Here is a 16,060-nt window from a genome sequence, read left to right as displayed (position 1 = left end):
ATTCCCTGAGAAGATTTCACATAATGCCAAGTCATCATCATGGCTTGGAGAGAAACAAGGCAGGGTACGGGGCAGAGAGTGAGGGGGGCTACTTGAGGTGGGGCAGTAAGGAAGACCTTTCTGTGGAGGTGACATTGGAAAAGACCCAAATAAGTGAGCAAATAAGGCACACAGCTGCCTGGAGAAAGAACATTCCAGGGAAGAGATGTACAAAGGTCCTAAGGTGGGCATGTGCTTGTGCGCTCAAGGCATAGGGAGGAGGCCCAGGGGCTGGACGTGGTGAGAGTGAGTGGGAAGAAGTGAGCGTACAGCAGTTTATGGGGCCAGAAAATATAAATCCTTGTAGGGTTTGAGGAGAAGAGTGACACAGTGTGACTTGTATTTTAAACCAGCCCCCCTGGCTGCTGTGTGGAGAATAAGCTGAAAGGGGCAGGTGTAGAAGAAAGGTGTCCCCAGGGGCTGTTGGGGTAGCCCAGATGAGCAATGATGAGAGGTTTAGTACCTTAGGGTAGATGGAGAGAAGGGCTTGGACTGGGAGTATACTGCTTAGCTTTGGGTTAAATATGGGGACATGAGGGGAGGAAAAGGCCAAACCTATGGGCAGGTGGGTGGAGGATGGAGCCATTTACCGAGATGGAGAACACTGGGGAAAAAGCAAGTTTAGGGGGGCGGGAATAAATCTTTTGGCTTTGGATGTGATGATATCAACATGTCTATTAGCCTTCTAGGGGGTGGCATCATGAAGCAACTTGGGAATAATGAGGCCATAAAAGGCACTTCGAGTCACAGGACTGCGGAAGCTCTCCTAGGGAGCAACTTTCCATAGCAAAGAAATGAGGTTTGCCACTGAGCCCTTGGTCTCTGATTTTCAGAGGTCAGAAAGAAGATGACCCAGCAAAAGAGACTGTGAAGGTAAAGCCGGTGAGGTTATAAGTCAGGACAGCATGATGTCCTGGAAGCCAGAGTGGAAAGTATCTGATGGTGTCAGTCATCAACGTCCAACGCTGCTGAGAGGGGCAGCACATGAGGACTAGAAGTGGCCCCCGGATCTGGCAGGTGGACTTCTCCAATGACCGCGGCCCGAAGGCTTGCTAGGGAGAGCTGGAGTCAGGACGTAGGGTCATGGGAGACCTGGAGGTCAGGAAGTGTTCAGGGGACACAGACAACTCATTGAGGAGCTTCACCATCAGGAGAAGTGGGAAAGTGGGGACATGGCTTGCATCAGTTAGGGTGATGCTGGCTGCTGTGACAAGCAAACTCTGAACTGAAGAACAACTCAAATATAGGAAAAGTTTACTCTTCAATCATGTGAAGTCCCACATGAGTGATAGTGGACACCCCACTGGTGGGCAGCTTCCTCCAGGTGGGACTGCAGGGTCTTCTCTGACAACCTTAGTGCAGAAGTGACATGCACTGAGTCTGTTCTCGCTCTCCTGGTGAGAACTAGTCATAGGCCCCAGGCTGACGGCAGGGGCTGGGTGGGAATGGCCTTCCTGGGTGGACGGCTGCTTCCTGACCACAGCCTTATGCTCTGCATGGGACAGCTGGATGGTGGGACCACTGGCCACCTCTGCTGCAGGGGCTCACACAATTGTGCAGTTGATGCTCTGTTTCTGAGGGGGGATGTCACAACTCCTTTGGATGCTGAGGGAAATCACCTGTTAGGAAGAGAAACCTTGTGATGCTGGTGGGAGGAAGATATTTGTCAGAGCAGAGTCCTTGAGACCGTGAGAGAGGACAGGACCAGAGGATGGGAGAAGGCTTGGCCCCAGGGTTCGCAGGGGATGAGGGCGAATGTGCATAGGCCACGCTCTGGGTCGGGAGGACGAGGGAGGGAGGCCGGTGGATTAAGAAGCAAGCTTGGAGACTGAAAGTGGGGAGGGCTTCACCATCAGGAGAAGCGGGAAAGTGGGGACACGGCTCGCATCAGTTAGACTGATGCCGGCTGCGGTGACAAGCAAGTTTGGGGGCAGAGGCGAGGTGGGAAGGGGATGGGCCAGGGAGGCAGGTCGAGTAGCCTCTGGTGGCCCCTGGTGTTTGGCTACAGAGGGAGCCTGGCCAGGCAACGGTAATGGAGAGAGATGGGGCAGCTGAGTGGACACGTGTCTGAGGGAGTGACTGAGAAGACTGAGTGGTTTAAGAGGGTCATGAGGACATGGAGCCAGGGAGGAGGCAGAGGGGAGGGTACTGAGTCTCAGAGTCCCGGGGGTAGAGGGGGAATTGTTGTGGTCCAGGTCTCGAGTGGGAGCACAAGGTGGAGACCAGGAGGTGGGCAGCTTGGTCTGGTTATGACCATGGGGCTGAGCGGCACGTGGAGGATCAGATTCAGAGGAGGGAGGAGCAGGAACACAGAGGTGAGGCCAGGGAGCAAAAGAGATGAAGGGAATCCCATTGCTAAAAGGCTCAGTGTCGCCCCTGCCCAGAACCAGCGTTGGTGCATGTCAGCGTCATTACTGGCGAGGTGGCATATTTTCTGAAAATGGGCACAGGCAAACTGTTTGTCAACATGGTTGTTTTGCACTTGGGGATACACTGTGGATGTCTTTCTGGCTGGATAGTAGAACAGGTTTCTGTGATTCCTCCCAGCCCCCTGTGTCCTGTGGTGACAGCAGCTGCCTCTGGGCGCAGGCCAGGAAGGAGAAAGGGCAAGCAGGAGAGCTTACTGTTAGTGACTCAGCAAAGTCCACAGCCGGCAGGCTGGCGGAGTCCAGGTGGGCGGCTGGAGGCGGCGACAGCCAAGCCGGCTGGGTTTGCTCAGTGCCTGCCAGGCACCCTCCAGGTCCCTTGGAGCTTAGGAATCTATTAATGCAGGATCAGAGCATCCATCTCCTCCCTACCTTCAACTCTGTGGGCTGGAATCTTCAAGATGGAACAGCACTCTGGGTTGGTCCCTTTAAAGGGGATGCCGGTCTCCAGCTTGTCATCTCTTGCTCAGAGCCTTAGGTGACTCCCTAGGGCTTCCAAGAGGAGGCAAAGTGCTCAGGACCCTCTTTTCTCCCTTGCTGCCCCTATCACACGGCCTCAGGCCCAGCCCACACTGGGCCGTGACGGTTTCCTGGCGGGGCTTGTGCCCCATTTTTGCTCCCTTGCTGTTGCTTTTACCTGAATGTTCTGCCCACCATCCCCCAGTCTCATCCCCTCCCTCTCAGCAGGCTTCTTCCTCTCCTCTTCCCAAGCACCTCTAGAACATTCCCACCCCACCAGAGGTGCCTGGGTTGGGTAACAGGCTGTAGGTTTTCTAAGAGCCATCCTTGAGTTGCCATTTTCCTGAGAGCGCACGGCCAGGGCCGGGAGAGGCGTGACTGTCTGCACAGTCTCAGTTTGAATCCAGGCTTTCTGGGCCTTGATTTCCTCGTCTGTGAAAAGGGTGTCATGCTCTCCACTTTGCAAAGTGGTGTTTAGGACAAGGACCCCTGGTTCTCTGAGAGTCCTGCTCCAGCAACCTGAGCGGCCATGTGAGGATAATGGGAGCCTCTGGCCTGTGTGACGCCCAGAGTTTGCTCCTCCAGAACCTCTGAAGTCATGGTCTCACCCGTGTTGTGTGTTCCAAGCTGCTATTGTGGGTGAGAAGTTTGGGCCACTGCTTTTCTGAGAAGCCGCACTGACTCCTCTCCCCATTGCTACCGAATGTGCCTCAATGAGACCACAGGCTCAACTCAGGACAGCCCATAGAACAGTGGTTCTATGTCGCGACCCACAGGAACTGTATTAAAGGGCTGCGGCATTAGGCAGGTTGAGAATCACTGCCCTAGAACAAGAGGCAGGTGCCTCAATGTTAATGATGGTGACGATGGTGAGGACGGTGGTGATGGTGGTGGTGGTGATGGCAATGAAGGAAATGATGGTGAATATTATTTATACAACCCTCCCAATTAGATATGCTGTTCTTACACCCAGTTTTACGGATGTTGAAACTGAGGATCAGAGAGGTGAACCTAGGACACCAGGTATCTCTGTGGCAGAATCAGGACTCCAGTCTAGGTCTCTCCAGCTCTAATGTCTGTGTTTCCAACCGCCAAGGTTGGCCAAAGGCTTATGGGCAGCAAAGGGGGCTGCCAGGAAGCCAAAGAGCACTGCCTGGCAGGCACCCTGCCTCAGCACCCTGCTTCCTCCCCCATCTCAGTGGGGTCCCTCTTGTCCTCTCTTCCTGTGTCCCAGGGTCTCCTTCCCCTAGTGCCAGCTCCTCTGTAGATGGATTCCCAAATCACTTGCTTTGGACCCAATTCTAGCTTTATACTTGCATAGCTAAGGGGCCCAGTAAGTGGTTTTCCCAAGAGAAAGGCAAATTTCCCCCCAAGATAACTTCTAGAGTCACCCCTGCAACAGACATTCTCATCTCTGCTGCATACGTGTGGCACCTTCCTGGTACCTGTGTCCTCCTCCCCCTCCTCAGAACGGTTCTAGAGCATTTACAGTCAGTATTTGAATTAAAATGCATTTTCCTCTGGCCTGAAGGCTGTTGGCCCCTGGGAGCAGGGCGGGCTGGCCACCTGTGTGTACTACCACCCACACAGAGGCTGTGCTGTGGGGAGGACAGCGCGGGTGGTGGCCATGGGCCACTGGCTCAGCACTAGCTCCTGTCCAGGTAGCCAGGGCATGGGGGGAGTGTAGTCATGGCTTTAATTGCCCCCTCGTGTGAGCTGCCCTTGCACTGTGCAGACCCTTCCCTCCTGCTTCCCAGAAGCCCCGGCCGGAGGGGCTCCTCCAGCCCAGTGAGTGAATCTGCCTAAGTAGGTCAAGGGGGGCGACGGGCAGTGGCGCTGCTCACCTCCCTTTCATGTGCCTGGCGGCTCCTCTGAGCCTGGCCTCCCTGCTCCAAAGGGACTTTGCTCTTCTTGCTGTGTCAAAAAGATGTTTCTTGTTAAAATTCAACGGAGAGATGTTAACCAGCCATTGGAACCAGGCTTGTCAAAATGGGAGTTGCTCAAACAGGTTGAACTTCGCACTGTTTTGTGGGCGGTGGAGGGTCTTTCCCTCAGCCCGCAGGTTTCAGCTGGTACATTTTAACAAGACTAGGTGTGAACGCTGCTCTCAACCCTCAGTGCCATTTCCTTGCAGCCTGTGTCCTGGGGTCCCCTCCCTGGGGCCCACAGGTCCCTGCATTTACTTTAGGATTGCAGCATCTTCATTGCAAAAGTTATGTGCTGGTTTTGCTGCATTCTTAGGAATGCCTGGTCTTCCAGCAGGCAAAATCTTTCTGATTTTGTCGGTTGCAGCCTCACAAAAGAGGAGAAATTTTAAGTGGGTGCAAGGACAAGTCTAGTTGTGGGGCGGGTGGGGGAAGGTATGGTGTAGATTCTGACAAAAGTCCTCTCTCTCATCTCATCAGAAAACATAGCGACAGGATTTGGCTGGCGGTGAGCAAACATGCTGTGCAGTGGGAGCTTTCTTTTCTGCTTCTGTGGCTGAAGAAAGAAGCCATGCAGACTGAGATCAGAGTAGCTGGAGCTGGTCATGGCTTGATGAAACCCCATGAATCCTCCCTAAACAAGGGAGGCAGTGTGGGCCAATGGGTATATGCACAGACTTGGCAGCAGTCCGCCTGAATTTGAATCCCTGCTCTACCCTATGCTGTGTGGCCTTGACACAACTGCTTAATCCCACTGTGCCTCAGTTTCCTCCTCTGTAAAACAGAGGTGATAATAGTTCTGGTCTCATAAGGCTCTTGTGAAGACTGAACTAGTTTGTGTAAATCACTTAGAATAGTCTCGGCACACAGCGAATGCTTTATGAGAATTGCTATTGTTATTGTTACCATCATTATCATCGATGGTTTCTGACAAAGAGGCCTGTGGGAAGGGCATGGAAGCATCCAGAGGCTTAACCTGAGAGGAGCCAGGGGCAGGTGGGCTGGCCTGGGGCAGATGGGACAGGCACAGATGCTGATGGAAGGACAAGGTACCACCCTGCATGTCATGTAGCGAGGCTGGCGGAAACCTGGCTGACGTGTGCCCCATCTTTTCACATACGGTCAATGCGCGCTTGGTGGTTAAACAAAAATCTCTCATTTCTCTAAAAAGAAAGCTTGAACTGCAGGTGTCAGGAAAACTGGACCTTTGTGAGATAAATGTGATTGTCTCACTCCCCTCCGTACTATTTGAGTGAAACTCAGGAGGGTTTGTGGGTGCCGGTGAAGGTGGGGCTTCCAAGCCCCCGCTTACTTCTCACCCCTGCTGGGGTTGTTCTCTGACCCAGGGCTCGTGTCTCTGCCTCTGTCTCGATCCTGGATGGGACTGTATTCTAGAAACATGAACATAGTTCTCGACCCTTCTCCACACAGACACGCACACACATTGCAGACACACAAGCGCACCTGTACACACCTGGGCACGTGCACACGTGCACCATTAACCCACGTCTTCAAGGTTCCAGGGTCCGAAGGGTGCATGTGCCCTGCAGCCATGAAATGGCTGGTGCCTGCAGAGGCATCGGGCCGTCTTGCTGGATGGACGCCCCCAGCTGTTCACCAGGCTTCCTCCTCTCTACCCCTCTCTTCCCTGCCTTCTCCCCACCTTGGTGCTCTGTTTATTTTAACTCAGACTCATTCTGGTCTCTCTTTTACTGCTGTTTTTCTTGCAAAAACAGGTGTGCTTAGGGTCTAATACTCCCCCCCCCCCCCCCGCCCAGGAGTCTGGCCAAGGGCTTTTTCTAAGCCAAGACAGTTTGATCCCTAAGAAGAATTTGGTTAGTAGCTGCTGAGGCCACATGTTCTGCATGTGACTGGCTGGGAAATCAGCGGTTCTCCATCAGGCACCTCCTGGAGGACGTAGGCAGGTACGTGCCCTCCCAAGCACCCCAACAATTGATGCAGTGCAGCGGCTACCGGCCAACTCCTGAGGGACACACAGAAGCGGCTCTGTGGGCGCCCCTGCCCTGTGTCAGGCCCAGGACCCCAGAAGTGTCACTAGGCTGTTTTGGTTATGACTGACAGGGCCCCAATCTACAGGAGCTTGGGGGAAGGGGCTCCCTGAAGGCTCAGGCCTCTGGGCTGTGCGGTCACCTGGAGCCCTGTGGCTCCACAGCCTTGTCCCTTCCTCTCTCCCTTGTTTCTGCTTCTCTGTGTTGGCTTTGTTCTTGCTATTGGTAGAGGAGTGCATGGTCAACACTCGAATTCTCGCTTCCCTATTCCCAGAGAGGGGCTGAATTTCTTTCTCCATTTTGGCTAGAAGCATCCCAGAAGAGGGTTCTGGTGGCCCAGTGAGGATACATGTGGCCTTCTGGACCCTGTGACATCATGAGAGGTGGAGGGGTCTGCTGTGCAGGATTCTGAGGTCCCTGGGACCCCTACCCGAGGTCCCCTTTACTATCTCTTGCTTGTGATGCCTTTGTCTGGGGTATTGGTGGATGGGTGGGGGTCCCTGGAGGCTCTTGGGGAGGAGAGGTAGAGCTGGTCCCTCATGGCCCTGAGTTGGGGGTAGAAATTTTGGTAGATGGGGCAAAGAGCATGGAGACTCTACTGAATGACTAAATGCTGTCTTTGGCTGCCTCGCCCTCTTCTCTACCATCCATTCACTGATCTACCCAGCAAACGCTTATTAAAAGGCCCTAGAGCAGGGGTCTGGAGATGAAAGCTTTGGGGTGGGGGGGACATTGTGAAGACAGAGTCTGAGGGTGGAATAACAGAGGGGGCAGGGCCATTCAGCAGGGGATCTGGAAGGGCAAAGACCTGACAAGTTCACTACACTGCGAGGGGAGTGAGCCAGGGCCAGCTGGTGTGGGTAAGCCTGGGTCACACCGGCCCCAAGGATCTCATAAGGTCTGACAACTGAACCCACGATTAGACTGGGGTGACGGGTTTGGGGGAAGAAGATCAGGGAGATGGTGGGCCCTCCTTCACATCAGATTGGGGGTGCACACAGGTGCATGAACATCTAATCTATACCCCTAGTGATGCTGAGACAGGTGGTGCTGCCAGGCTTCTCGGGGACTATTGCTGATGTCATTGCTTCTACTATAAGCATCTGGTTCTCTGACAACCCCATGTCTGTTCTGAGCAGACAAATGTGGCTCAGAAAATACACACAGCCCAGCTGAAAGGGCCCACTCTAAGTTCACAGCCAGACCCAAGCAGGTCCTCTGCATGCCTGGGTGCCTGACTCTGTTTCCCTATCAGCTCCCTCCCTGCTCTTTTCTCGCCTCAGTTCCACCCTCCCCACCCCAGCTCCAGCCTTGGGAGAGGACTCACATCCTCCCAGAGCCCCCTCCTCCACGGCATGAGATGTGTCTCAAACACACAGTGTAGAGTGGAAAGAAGCACCAGAAGACCTCAGAATCCCATGCTGGTGGTACCAGTCAGCATATTTTGGGGGATATGTAAGTAGGTGGCACATTTACAAGAAAAACAAGAGCATTCAGGATACAGGTTTCTTTGGCAGGATCATGCAGGGGCTGCCAAGTGCTGGTGCGCCTCTGTGTCTTCAGCTAGGTAGTGGGTATGTGGGGGTTTTATTATAATTTTCAAATTTAATTTTTAAGTTTTGATTTGTCAGTTTCCTGGAGCATAACTGTCCACACATATTTAAGTGTACATTTTAAAGGGGTTTTGATGCAGACATCTCCATAATCAAGATATTGAACAACTCCTTTTGCTCCCAGAGTTTCCCTGAGCTGCTCAGTTGCCTCTCGCCTTCCCTCTCCCATGTCCAGCAGAATCTCCTCCCCTCCCCCATCTCGGGCAAACACAGCCCTGCTTTCTGTCACTATAGATTAATTTGCATTTTCTAGAATTTTGTAGACATAGAATTTTATATAAAGAGTATTCCATCACATGGGCATATTAAAGATCGTTTAGCTATTCATCAGTTGATTCATATTTGGGTTGTTTCCAGCTTTTGGCTATTGCTAATAAAGCTGCTGTAAACATTCGTGCATCCATCTCTGCGCTCCCGTGTCTTCTGGTGTTGAGGGATGGAATGCCTGGGTCAAACAATGGGAGTATGTTTAACTTTTTAAGAAACTGCCATACTCATTTGCAAAGTGGTTGGCCTATTTTATATTCCCACCGTGGTTCCACCTTAGTGGGAACCCTCAGTCTATGCAATTTTTCTGATGGTGTGGTGATGTTATGTGGTCGCTTTGATTTGCTTTTTCTTAATGATGTTGATCACCTTTTCATGTGCTATCAGCTACTGAATATCCTCTTTGGTGAAGTATTTGTTGCTCTGCTTTTTTTTTGTTTTTTTTTTTCAAAAGAAAAAAAAGAAAGAAAGAAAGAAATATTTGCCAAACTCAAGGTTACCAAGATTCTCCTGTATTCTTCCAAAACATGTATAATTTTAGCTCTTACATTTAGGTCTATAATACAGTTAAAGTTAATTTTTGGATATGGTGTAAGTTAGAATTGAGTTCCTCCCTCTCTCCCTCCCTCGCTTTCTTCCCCACTCCTTTCTTCCTTTTCTCCCTCCCTCCATCCCTTTTTCTCTTTCTTTCTCTTTTTGGTATATGGCTATTCAAACATCCCAGAATCATGTGTTGAAAAGACTATCCCTTCCTCATTTAATTAATTTGGCACCTTGATTGAAAATTGATTAACCAGACTGCAGAGCAAGATGGCCGCCAAGTAACAGCTTCCCTGCAACTGGGCACCGTGAGTCTAGGGAGATAAGACTCCAGGCATCTCTGGCTGGTGGGATCTGCCTGTAATCATCCCTTTGAGGATACAGGGAGTCAGTGAGAGACTTCTGGACCGCAAGAGGAGGACAAAAACAGTGGAAAACTGGCAAGTGGTCGCATGTGTTCGATCAGTCTAATCCCGCCAGCAGCTGTAAGTACAGCAGCAGCGAGACTACAAACTGGAAAGGTCTTACCTGTGAACTGTTTTGGTGTTTTTGGACTTGGCACTCAGTTGAACTGCCTTGGGGAGAACTTGAGCAGGAGTGCGGAGAACTTTGGGCATTGTTTAGGGCTCCAGACTGAGCTGCTGAGCCTGACGGAGCTAATAGTGTTTGGCTGTGGGCCGCAGGGAGCCATTGTGAGAGAACTGCCCCAGCAAGCTCCGCTCTCAGGGTTGCAGAGCAAGGATCCATCGGGAGCTGGTAACCTAGTGACTAAGCAGCCTAAAGGCAGAGACTGAGCCACCTTACAGCCTTAACCCTCAGGGACAGAGTGAGGCTGGTTTTGGCACATTGGGTAAGGGGATAGCCACTTCAGCAGTGATCCCAGCGACAAGCACTTTCCTGGGAAAGCTTTTGCTTAGCCAAGTTTAGAAGTTTAAAGTGCCTTTTTAAGAGGACTGAAGAGAGATTTAGGGTGTCCACCCTGTGGGGGTTGAGAAATCAGTGGAGGCCTCCAGTCATATCAGCATTGTGATTAACATCTCATACCCCAGAAGACCACTGTTGCCCAGACAATATTCAACAAGATATATATACTGCTTTGTTTTTGGTTGTTGTTGTTTTGTTTTTTAATTTCAACCGTTTCTGTACAGATTTTTTCTTTTCTTTTTTCTTTCTTTTCTTTCTCCATTTTTCTAGTTTAAATACAATTTCTCATTGCTGCCTTTTTCAATAATTACAACTTCATTTTTGCTAGTGTTTCTACCCCTACTATTTGGTTTTTCACCCAATTTTATCCCATAAAGTTTTCTGTTTGCTTGTTTTGGTTTGATTTATAGCATTTTTGTCTTTCCTCTCTACTCGGTGGAGGTGGGGTACTGTGTCTGATCAGGTTAGCAAAGAGCTGCTGACCTCAAGGGAACCACCCAATCGGGCACCCCCAGAGGTTTTTTTTTTTTTTAAGATTGTGTCAAAGTACCCTACTGTATACCTATATTGCTCTGTCTCCCTGTTTCTGTGCCTCTCTTCTTTTTGTCAGTATTCCCTTTTACCCACCCCCCTCCTTTCTCTATTTTCTTTTCATTCTTTCTTTTTCTTTCTTCTATCCCTTTTTGCTCTTCAACCTTCTCATCCCTCTGGTCCTGTACCAAAAGGACTCATCAAAAACTTAGTCCACAGGCACAAGAACTTAAAGAGCAAGAGGAAGTGAAAGGAAAATTAGGGCAAAGAAACAGATAAAGAAAATCACTCATGAGGAAAAATCAGCAGAAAACTCCAGGCAACATGAAGAACCAGTCCAGACAACCCCGCCAAGGGACCATGAGGTAGCTACTGCAGAGGATTCTACTTATAAAGAAATGTTAGGAATGACAGAAAAGGAATTTAGAATAGACATGATGAAAACAATAAAGAAAAGGATGGAATCGATGAAGGAAACTGCTAATAAAGTGGAAAATAACCAAAAGGAAATCCAAAAACAGAATCAAATAAGAGATGAACGGTATGAAGAATATAGAAAGGATATAGCAGTCAATTAGGGAACTTAAAGATGCAATGGAAAGTATCAGCAACAGGTTAGACCATGCAGAAGAAAGAATTTTGGAGGTAGAGGACAAAGTTCTTGAGATAACTCAGATAGTTAAAGAGGCAGAAAAGAAGAGAGAGAAAGCAGAACGTTCACTGTCAGAATTATGGGACTTTATGAAACGTTCCAACATACGAGTTATAGGAATCCCAGAAGGGGAAGAAGAATGCCCCAGAGGAATGGAAGCCATACTAGAGAATATTATAAATGAAAACTTCCCAAACATCACCAAAGATTCTGACACACTGCTTTCAGAGGGATATCAGACCCCAGGTCGCCTCAACTCTAACCAAGCTTCTCCAAGACACCTTGTGACGAACCTGTCCAAAGTCAAGACAAAAGAAAGATTCTGCAAGCTGCCAGGAGTAAGCACCAGTTGACTTACAGGGGCAAATCCATCAGAGTGACTGCAGACTTCTCTAATGAAACTTTACAAGCAAGAAGACAATGGTCATCTACCTTTAATTTACTTAAACAGAACAATTTCCAGCCCAGAATTCTGTACCCTGCTAAGCTAAGCTTTAGAATTGACAGAGAAATCAAATCATTTATGGATATACAAACATTGAGGAAATTCGCCACAAGTCCAGCTCTACAGGACATACTTCAACCTGTTCTACGTACTGACTATCACAATGGATCAGCAGTAAAGTAAGAACTCAGAAATCAAAGGACAAAACCTAACCTCTACACTGATGCAAAAGATAAAGCTAAGCAATGGACTCTCACAAAATAAGATGAATAGAATACTACCACACTTATCAATTATCTCAATATATGTTAATGGCTTGATTCCCCACTGAAGAGACACAGATTGGCTGGCTGGATTAAAAAACACAAGCCATCCATCTGCTGTCTGCAAGAAACACACCTGGCTTCAAAAGACAAATTAAAACTCCGAGTCAAGGGTTGGAAGACAATTTTTCAGGCAAATGGAATTCAGAAGAAAAGAGGAGTTGCAATCTTATTTTCAGATACATGTGGATTTAAAGCAACTAAAGTCAAAAAAGACAAAGATGGTCACTTTATATTGGTCAAGGGAAAAATACAACAAGAAGACATTTCAATTCTAAATATTTATGCACCCAATTTAAATGCTCCCAGATTCTTGAAACAGACCTTACTCAGTCTGAGCAATATGATATCCGATAATACCATAATAACAGGGGACTTTAACACTCCTCTTACAGAGCTGGACAGATCCTCTAAACAGAAATTAAACAAAGATATAAGAGATTTAAATGAGACCCTAGAACAACTGTGCTTGATAGACGCGTATAGAACACTCCATCCCAAAGATAAAGAAGACACATTCTTCTCATCACCCCATGGAACATTCTCCAAAATTGATCATATCCTGGGACACAAAACAAATATCAACAGAATCAAAAGAATTGAACTTTTACCTTGTATCTTCTCAGACCATAAGGCACTAAAGGTGGAACTCAACTCTAACAAAAACACTCGACCTCATGCAAAGGCATGGAAATTAAACAACCTTCTGTTGAATAACAGATGGGTGCAGGAAAAAATAAAACAGGAAATCATTAACTTCCTTGAGCATAACAACAATGAAGACACAAGCTACCAAAACCTGTGGGATACTGCAAAAGCAGTTTTGAGAGGAAAATTCATCGCTTTAGATGCCTACATTCGAAAAACAGAAAGAGAATGCATCAACAAACTCACAAGCCATCTTATGGAATTAGAAAAAGAAGAACAATCTAAGCCTAAACCCAGTAGAAGAAAAGAAATATCCAAAATCAAATCAGAGATCGATGAAATTGAAAACAAAAGAATCATTCAGAAAATTAATGAAACAAGGAGTTGGTTTTTTGAAAAATAAATAAAATAGATAAACCATTGGCCAGGCTAATGAGAAATAGAAAAGTAAAATCTCTAGTAACCTCAATCACAAATGATAAAGGGGAAATAACAACTGATCCCACAGAGATACAAGAGATCATCTCTGAATACTACCAGAAACACTATGCCCAGAAATTTGACAATGTGAAGGAAATGGATCAATATTTCGAATCACACCCTCTCCCTAGACTTAGCCAGGAAGAAATAGAACTCCTGAACAGACCAATTTCAAGCACTGAGATTAAAGAATAAATAAAAAATAAGCTTCCAACCAAAAAATGCGCTGGTCCAGATTCTACCAAACCTTCAAGGAAGAGCTTATTCCTGTACTGTAGAAATTATTCCAAAAAATTGAGGAAGAAGGAATCTTCCCCAACACGTTCTATGAAGCAAACATCATCCTGATACCAAAACCAGGAAAATACCCAACCAAAAAGGAGAATTTCAGACCAATTTCACTCATGAATATAGATGCAAAAATTCTCAACAAAATTCTAGCCAATATATTACAGCTTATCAACAAAAAAGTCACACATCATGATCAAGTAGGTTTCATCCCAGGGATGCATGGCTGGTTTAACATACCCAAGTCCATAAACGTTATCCACCATATTAACAGAGGTAAAAATAAAGATTATATGATCCTCTCAATAGATGCAAAAAAAGCATTTGATAAAATCCAGCATCCTTTTCTAATTAGAACACTGAAGAGTATAGGCATAGGTTGCACATTTCTAAAACTGATTGAAGCTATCTATGACAAACCCACAGCTAATATTTTACTGAATGGAGTAAAACTGAAAGCTTTTCCTCTTAGAACTGGAACCAGACAAGGTTGTCTTCTGTCACCTTTACTATTCAACATAGTGCTGGAAGTTCTAGCCAATACAATTAGGCAAGACAAGGAAATAAAGGGAATCCAAATGGGAGCAGAGGAGGTCAAACTCTCCCTCTTTGCTGATGACATGATCTTATACTTAGAGAATCCTAAAGACTCAACCACAAGACTCCTAGAAGTCATCAAAAAATACAGTAATATTTCAGGATATAAAAGCAATGTCCACAAGTCAGTAGCCTTTGTATATGCCGACAACAGTCAAGATGAGAAGCTAATTAAGGACACAACTCCCTTCACCATAGTTTCAAAGAAAATGAAATACCTAGGAATATACCTAACGAAGGAAGAGAAGGACCTCTATAAAGAAAATTATGAAATCCTCAGAAAGGAAATAGCAGAGGATATTAACAAATGGAAGAACATACTATGCTCATGGATGGGCAGAATCAACATTGTTAAAATGTCTATACTTCCCAAAGCAATCTTCCTATTCAATGCCATTCCTATTAAAATCGTACTTTCAAGATTTAGAAAAAATGATTCTGCGTTTTGTATGGAACCAGAAAAAAAACCCATATAGCTAAGGCAGTTCTTAGTAATAAAAATAAAGCTGGGGGCATCACCATACCAGATTTTAGGCTGTACTACTAAGCCATAGTGGTCAATACAGCATGGTACTGGCACAAAAATAGAGACATAGACACTTGGAATCGAATAGAAAACCAGGAAATGAAACTAACATCTTACAACCACCTAATCTTTGATAAAACAAACAAGAATATACCTTGGGGGAAGGACTCTCTATTCAATAAATGGTGTTGGGAGAACTGGATATCCACATGTAAAAGACTGAAACTGGACCCACACCTTTCCCCACTCACAAAAATTGATTCAAGATGGATAAAGGACTTAAATTTAAGGCATGAAACAATAAAAATCCTCAAAGAAAGCATAGGAAAAACACTGGAAGATACTGGCCTGGGGAAAGACTTCATGAAGAAGATTGCCATGGCAATTGCAACAACAACAAAAATAAACAAATGGGACTTCATTAAACTGAAAAGCTTCTGTACAGCTAAGTAGACAACAACCAAAGCAAATAGACAACCTACATAATGGGAAAGGATATTTGCATATTTTGAATCAGACAAAAGCTTGATAACTAGGATCTATAGAGAACTCAAATTAATCCACATGAAAAAAGCCAACAATCCCATATATCAATGGGCAAGAGACATGAATAGAACCTTCTCTAAAGACAGACAAATGGCTAATAAACATATGAAAAAATGCTCATCATCATCCCTATCTATTAGAGAAATGCAAATAAAAACCACCCTGAGATATCATCTAACCCCAGTGAGAATGGCCCACATCACAAAATCTCAAAACTGCAGACGCTGGTGTGGATGTGGAGAGAAGGGAACACTTTTACACTGCTGGTGGGACTGCAAACTAGTACAACCTTTCTGGAAGGAAGTATGGAGAAATCTCAAAGCACTCAATCTAGACCTCCCATTCGATCCTGCAATCCCATTACTGGGCATCTACCCAGAAGGAAAAAAATCCTTTTATCATAAGGACACTTGTACTAGACTGTTTATTGCAGCTCAATTTACAATCGCCAAAATGTGGAAACAGCCTAAATGCCCACCAACCCAGGAATGGATTAACAAGCTGCGGTATATGTATACCATGGAACACTATTCAGCTATTAAAAAAAAATGGAGACTTTATGTCCTTCGTATTAACCTGGATAGAAGTGGAAGACATTATTCTTAGTAAAGCATCACAAGAATGGAGAAGCATGAATCCTATGTACTCAATTTTGATATGAGGACAATTAATGACAATTAAGGTCCTGGTGGGGGTGGGGGAAGGGGAGAGCAGAGAGAGAAAGAAGGAGGGAGAGGTGGGGAAAAGAAAAACAGAGAGGGGCGGCGCCTGTGGCTCAGTTGGTAAGGCGCCGGCCCCATATACCGAGGGTGGCGGGTTCAA

The 16,060-nt window shown here is 46.8% G+C and overlaps 1 long non-coding RNA gene across 2 annotated transcripts; it reads right to left on the bottom strand.

Moving 5' to 3' along the window:
- Positions 1–1,293: 1,293 nt before the first annotated feature.
- LOC128565750 (uncharacterized) lies at positions 1,294–4,897 on the bottom strand. Of its 2 annotated transcripts, none has more exons than XR_008374326.1 (3): positions 4,769–4,897; positions 2,664–2,957; positions 1,294–1,658 (listed from the first exon to the last, which is right to left on the bottom strand). It is a non-coding gene; the product is annotated as an uncharacterized LOC128565750 (long non-coding RNA). The 2 variants fall into 2 exon arrangements; XR_008374327.1 differs by having other exon boundaries at positions 2,838–2,957.
- Positions 4,898–16,060: the final 11,163 nt, after the last annotated feature.

Source organism: Nycticebus coucang, chromosome 14, assembly GCF_027406575.1.
Source record: "Nycticebus coucang isolate mNycCou1 chromosome 14, mNycCou1.pri, whole genome shotgun sequence".
NCBI lineage: Eukaryota > Metazoa > Chordata > Mammalia > Primates > Lorisidae > Nycticebus > Nycticebus coucang.
Note: the sequence above shows the minus strand (reverse complement) of the source record. Positions and strands in the feature narration are given on the sequence as shown.